Genomic DNA, 7,088 nt, shown 5'->3' with positions numbered 1-7,088 from the left:
AAAAAAAAAAAAAAAGACAGAAAGCAAGCCACTATAGTAAAGATACGTGATGCAAAACCACATATCTTCTAAGTTACTTAAATAAGACGCTTTGCATCATGGGACTGCTGTCCCTATTTTCATGCAAGCTTTGACACGTTTTTGTTTACACGTATTATTTTGTTATTTTTAAAAATAGTTACTAAATAATTACCAATCTCTCCTCAAAAAAAAAAAAAAAATCTTCCCCAGCCCTGAGTTCTTTAAACATTGATCATCTATTCGAGCACTAATGAAGTTCTGGGAAACCAGGCTGTGTTCAGGGCAGCTCACTCGTGTGTCTACATGACGAGGATTCGGACATCTAGACTGGCCCCAGACAAGGAAGCCTGGCTGGGCTTTAAGCGTCTCAGGGAAGTGAGGACTCAGTCAGTCTACGTTGTTTTAAGGACCGGAAGAAGTGAGAAGAGCCAACCAAATGCCTGGATTTGGTTTCAAGTGTGCCATGTGTAGGCTGACAGCTCATTGGTGAAAACAAATCACACGGTCAGGCTCAACATTATTGAAATGAGTGTCTGGCTTTTATGGAAGTGTCAGAAGCATCATTCAAAATGTATTCCATGTAGAAAAATCAAAAAATATATTTAGTCTGGTTTCCCCCCAAAACTTTCTCTGGATAAGTCTTACAGATTTCTAATCACAATTATAGGAAATTATGAATTGGTCTTTCTTTTAAAGATGCAAGCTGCCTTCTGTTATAATTGTGAATGTCTACTCTTTTCTGAGTATTTTACTGTGTGTCAAATAATTTATAATGCTGCAAAATAAACCCCTGTAGCATTTCAACATAAGGGCTATCATTTTAATTTTTCAAATAAAAAGAGTAGCTCAGATGTGCAGACAAGGGGGTCCCTGTGTCTATCTCTTTTACCTTTTACTGGGCTTTTTTCCTCCCATATATTTATATCACACTATCCCATTGTGTTAGCTTTTGTTTTACCTTACTATATTTTATTTTATTTTATTGTTATCAATTAGATGCCTGTTTGTTTTCTAATGAGAGACAGAAAGGGGTGGATCTGCATGGAAGGGAAAACGAAGAGAGCAGGGGGAGGGGAAAACTGTAATCAGGATGTATTATTTGAGAAAAATATGTATCTTCAATAAAAGAAAAAAGTATCACAGAAAATGTTACTAACTGGCAAACGCTAGTAAACGCTAGCATATGTGTCAAAACTCCATTGTCTGTGAGTCCCAAACCCAGGCTTTGAGTCCCGGCCATCTTCACCCGTACATCCCAAAACGGTTGGAAACTGTACATCCATCCAACTCTGTTGGAAAGAGTTGAGTTTTGAATTCTGAATTTAAAACCTGATATAGGGGCAAGATTGGGCTTTTAGAGGATGGGTTTCTGAACTATTGAAGCAGGCTCTGTGTAAGTGTTTCACCCCTGGTCTGTCATTGGTTAGACTATACAACTACTGACTTTTCAATATCCTTCCAAAGTGGCTGACCAGTTGATTCAGGTTGTTTTTACCAATACTACTATCTTGTATAGTTTTCTAATTGCATTTTTTCCTGTGAAGTCTGGCTTGCACTTCTCAAATATAAATTTATTTTCTTTCAAGGTGTCTCTGACACTCAGTTCTTCATACATTTCCAAACTGTCAAAAACACATTTATAACTTTTTCAAAGTAATTTTCAGAAAAAACAATCACAAATGTGTTTCCAACATTTTCTTGGTTGAATAAATTTGTAGTGAACACATATGCCTGACAAATTACAACCCTAGGAAAAATGCAAATGCAAGATTAACAGTGGGACTATTTCTGTATTTACCATTTTAAAAATAATGGATGTTTTAATAGTTGATAGTTGGGCTTATGGTGGAAGAAGAGTAGAGATGTATAAAATGATGGTGGATAAGAAATATAGTTACACAGCCGGGCGGTGGTGGCACACACCTTTAATCACAGCACTTGGGAGGCAAAGACAGGTGGATTTCTGAGTTCGAGGCCAGCCTGGCCTACAGAGTGAGTTCCAGGACAGCCAAAACTATACAGGGAAACCCTGTCTCAATATATATATATATATATATATATATATATATATATATAGTTGCACAGCAGGAATTCTAGCTAATTTGGCTCCAACTACCTTCCTCCTTAGTAAGGCCACACAGTCCCTCAAAGAACTATCAGGGCAGAGTCACCCTTATGCCGAAATGGCCACTCAGTTCTTCAGAGAACTATTAGTGCAAAGCATTCCCTATGCCCAGGGCCACACAGTCCCTCTGAGAACTATAGGTACACAGCATTCCCTATGCCAAAATGGCCTTACTGCTCACTTTGTTTTCTACTATTATTTTTGATATAGACAATTTTCTCAATGATAGTTTATCTCTTCATTTTCTTCTATTGAGAAGAAAGTAGACTGATGGATGCACAGAGTCGGTCATGAGTTTTCATATGGGTGGGGGCTTCTTATATTAGGCATAAAGAACTTGTAGATCTCAAATATAGATTTTTGAAAACAGTCCTTAGAAAGTGCAGTGGCCGTGGTCCCCGAGTCCTTGTGTGAGACGGCCATCTTTCTTCCCTTTCTACTAACAGTTTTATTTGTACAGCACTATTGCTAGCCCCAGGCTTCGTCCCAAGATAGCTCCTCTCTGAGTGAGCTTGAAGCTGATGACACTCCTGTGGTTGGTAGGATGTGAATTAGGTAGTAAGGCTCTGTGATTATCTAGGTTTAGAGATGAGGTCATATAGCTATGTGTGCGAGGCTGTTTTCAATGCCAAGACATGCAGAGCCGGGGTTTTACAAAGTTTATAGAAGAAAAATGACAATTAATTAAAAAAAAATATTTCCTTGGACTCTAATTGACACAGACCATGTACTAAAATTACAGTTTCCATAACAAGAATATCAAGGACCATAACATCCTGGACCCTAGGCCTCTTGGCTTCTTTGAGTTCTTGAAGCTGTGGTTCTCTCTTCTTCCCAGGGTTGTTAGCAAGCAGCCCAGGAGGATAAAGGAAGAGTAGAGCCAGGCAGTGGTGGCGCACGCCTTTAATCCCAGCACTTGGGAGGCAGAGGCAGGCGGATTTCTGAGTTCAAGGCCAGCCTGGTCTACAGAGTGAGTTCCAGGACAGCCAGGACTACACAGAGAAACCCTGTCTCAAAAAAAAAGGAAGAGTCCACAAACAGGGTTTCAGAAGGTCCGAAGGTCCGTGAGTATGGCAGAGATGACAGATTTATCTCTGCGACCAGCTTCAGAGAGGCAGCTCAACTTTATCTGGGGTGAATGATGCTTATATAGAAGTTTAGGGAGGGAGTAGGACTATTCATGGTGGGCAAAGGTTATTGGCTAAAGGCTAAGGTACTAAGCTACCTCGTTAGCTTGGGGAGGCATTCCAGGGATCTTGGTGTGCTTGCTGAATGGGTTTCTTTTATTTATTTATTTATTTATTTATTTATTTATTTATTTATTTATTTTATTTTAGATATTTTCTTTATTTACATGCGAATTTCTCCATTCCCAGTTTCCCCTCCAAAAAACAAAGAAACAAACAAAAACAAGAAAAACAAACCCCTGTTACCTCCCACTTTCTGGCCCTGGCATTCCCCTAACTGGGGCACAGAACCTTCACAGGGCCGAGGTCCTCTCTTCCTATTGATGATCAATTTTGCAATCCTCTACCATACACATGCATAGTGACAGGCAGGTAGATCAATGGAACCGAACTGAAGACCCAGAATTGAACCCACGCACCTATGGTCACTTAATCTTTGACAAAGGAGCTAAAACCATCCAGTGGAAAAAAGACAGCATTTTCAGCAGATGGTGCTGGCTCAACTGGAGGTTAACATGTAGAAAAATGCAAATCGATCCATTCCTTTCTCCTTGTACAAAGCTCAAGTCCAAGTGGATCAGGGACCTCCACCTCAAAGCAGATACATTAAAACTAATAGAAGAGAAAGTGGGGAGGAACCTCGAGCAAATAGGCACAGGGGAAAATTTCCTGAAGAGAACGCCTATAGCTTCTCCTCTAAGATCAAGAATTGACAAATGGGACCTCATAAAGTTGGAAAGCTTCTGTAAGGCAAAAGACACTGTCAATAGGACAAAATGGCAACCAACAAATTGGGAAAAGATCTTTACCAAACCTATATCTGATAGAGGGCTAATATCCAAGGTATACAAAGAACTCAAGAAGTTAGACTCCAGAGAACCAAATAACCCCATTAAAAAATGGGGTACAGAGCTAAACAAAGAATTCTCAATTGAGGAACACTGAATGGCTGAGAAGCACCTGAATGGGTTTCTTATCTAGAGAAAGGGAGTTGGGCCTATAATTTCCCTAAGGGATATGCAACATTCCTGAGGTAGAGGGTAAAGGATCCAGGGTCTCCCAGGTAGAGAAAAGGAGGCCTCACTGACAAAGGGAGTCTGCCATCTTGTGTGGAGCTCAGGACTTTGATCTTAGCAGCAGAGCTTCCCAACAGGAGCGATTCTGGAACAATACCTCCAGACATTTTCAACTATAACCCAATCAAATGCCTCTCTTTCAGATGATGCAATATTTGCGGCAAATGAACTTGTAATCAGAGTGAATGTGGGAGATGAGAATTTCCGCACCAGCTACATTTCTGTGTATGTTCTTCACTTTCTGAATGCATCATTTTCTCATTTACATTCACTTCCTTACGTGCCTTTGAATTTATATAAAACATAGAAATGCTGTTAGCAATTCTGACTCTTTGATTGGAAGAGTGAGTTCCGATTCCCTCAGTCACTGGTGGAATGAATTCGTATCATGATAATGTAATCACATGAAGAGCTTCAATAATACAAGAACCTTGGATGAAATAATTTGGTTAAGAAGCTGAATTTTGGGCTCAGTGGAAGCATCAAGACTAAGCTATGAGGAAGTAGGTGGTAGAGAGATGCGAGAGAAAGAGAAGCCGAGCAGTTGGTGCTCTATGAAAAGATGCTGAACTGAAAACATAGCGCGGTTGTGTTCTTGCCCCTTGGGAAATGGTGAGTGGCACATCCCATCAATAGAGACAGTAACAAACACAAGTGCCAGCCACCCTATGCCTTCTTCCTCTGAGTCACTGTGACTCCCAGAGCTGTATCCATTCTAGCCCAGGAGGAAGATCAGGACTTGCAGAATGGAGACCAGAGCTGGCTGTCATGCCTGCTGTGTTTGCTTCCCATCAGTGGCCTATCTGCTCGTCTTTGTAGTTTCTCGTGGTGGAGATTCAAACATGAAACTGGACGGCTCTATCTTGAATTGCAATTTTTCTGTGCTCCATTCAACTGTACCCAGGGATTTATTTCCCTTTGAATCTTTGAGTTGGACAAACATTTAATCATCTCATCTTTCAAAAGACGATATCATTGCTGACTTGGCATGGGTGGGCAGGACACTACAATGAGCAAGTATGGGATGGGAAGACAGGAGACAAAGAGAAGCTGAATGATTTGAGCACTATGAAGAGAGGGAGAACCAGAGATGTGAAGGTGGTGAGGGATAGCCTGATGTGACTAAGCCGGAGATGCCATCTGAGGCCAGAACAGTTCCCAAGATGCTATCTGAGGCCAGAGCAGTTCTTTTCTGATGGTGTTTCTTACTTATGCTAGAAATGCCAGAAAGATCTCTAAATATATGGCTCACCTGCTTCACAGAAATATTTATTTTTGCTGGTACTACTTGAGTTGGTATTCACATAGTAGATACTTATGATGTGGACATTGGACAAATGCATGAGCTATTAACCATTGGGAGGCAGAGAACAGAGAGGGACATTTCAATACTTTTGAGAAAAATGGGCAAGATTTGGGCAGACAAGGAGAGCGAGCTTTCTAGAACTGGGAAAGGGGTACACTGTTGCGGTTCTTTATGGTGACTGACTGCTGAGTGGGGAGTGGTAAGCATGTCTCGGGTGTCATGTATGATATAAAACAGATTCCATAGAGAAATAAGGAGGAGCACATGTCATGAGTTTGAAGCATGGAGGGACAGATGTGTGTTTCTAGAATAAGGTGCTGCTATTCTGTAGCAAAGACTCTTCCTGAAGACATGTACAAGGACTGAATGAGTGGGGACAATGTGGAAGCTGGTTTCGTGGGATGCCACTTCGTTGTGTAATTGTGAGGCATACACCCTATATATGTGGAGACAATTTCTCAAAGTAGATCATCAGGGGTAGAGTGGGAGCAGCTGATCGTTTATGGTGATTACTGGACCTTGTATAGAACGTTGATTACTTTTTGACACATATACATTGGTAGTGCTAAATCTGAACTTGTTCATCAATATACATTCTAAATTGGGGGAAAGACAAGAAACTAATTTTAGGTCCACCTGTAGATAGAATTGAGAAGGCTTCTGAGACTGAGCTTTTATCTTCAACTCCCTCAAACCTTTACGTCCAGGAGTTAGGTTATTCACATACGAGGACTTTTGGGTATGAAAATTTTATAATGAATCTCTCCTTTAAGAAGCAAATTCCCTCTGTCACTTAGACCATCTATGGGAAATGCACCTCAGGTGTATTTCCGGGGTCAATACTCAATTATTTGCTTGAGCAGGAATTTTCCTGAGTGGTCTCCAGCTGTAACACTGAACAGTTTACTAGTGATGACTATTTCAAGCAGTGCCTTCATCCCGTAAAAATACTTTTGTGGCTTTATTTTAAAACTATACTGAGAGTGGAATAGCATATCATATTGGGTCTAGAAGTAAAAAGCAGTGGTTTGGGAAGTTCTCAATTAGCAATTGAGAAAATGTCCATGATTCTAAATTTGCAACATTGAGGAGAGCCAGTAAAAGAAAATAAAATATTCAGTTTATGTTGTCTCAAGTAAATTGTCATTTTTTCTACATCTTAATTTATCTTTTCTTATAAAATTTGGTATTTCTTTAAGAAATTACCCAATTAAAACATTTTCCTAAGATAAAATGAATATTTTAAAGGTATTAGCAATCCACATGAAACTCATTCATTGTTTTGTGTGAGTGGCAATTTTTTTTTATTTTCTTTATTTACATGTAAATTTGTCCATTCCCAGTTTCCCCTCCAAAAAACAAAGAAACAAACA

General features: G+C 40.0%; 1 long non-coding RNA gene across 2 annotated transcripts in view; it reads right to left on the bottom strand.

Annotated features, from left to right (window-relative positions):
- Nucleotides 1-7,088, bottom strand: part of LOC116085062 — a 71,155-nt gene that overhangs the window by 3,710 nt on the left and 60,357 nt on the right. The window lies entirely within an intron of this gene.

The sequence above is a fragment of the Mastomys coucha genome, unplaced genomic scaffold (assembly GCF_008632895.1).
Source record: "Mastomys coucha isolate ucsf_1 unplaced genomic scaffold, UCSF_Mcou_1 pScaffold9, whole genome shotgun sequence".
Lineage (NCBI taxonomy): Eukaryota > Metazoa > Chordata > Mammalia > Rodentia > Muridae > Mastomys > Mastomys coucha.
This window is presented reverse-complemented; position numbering and strand designations above follow the sequence as displayed.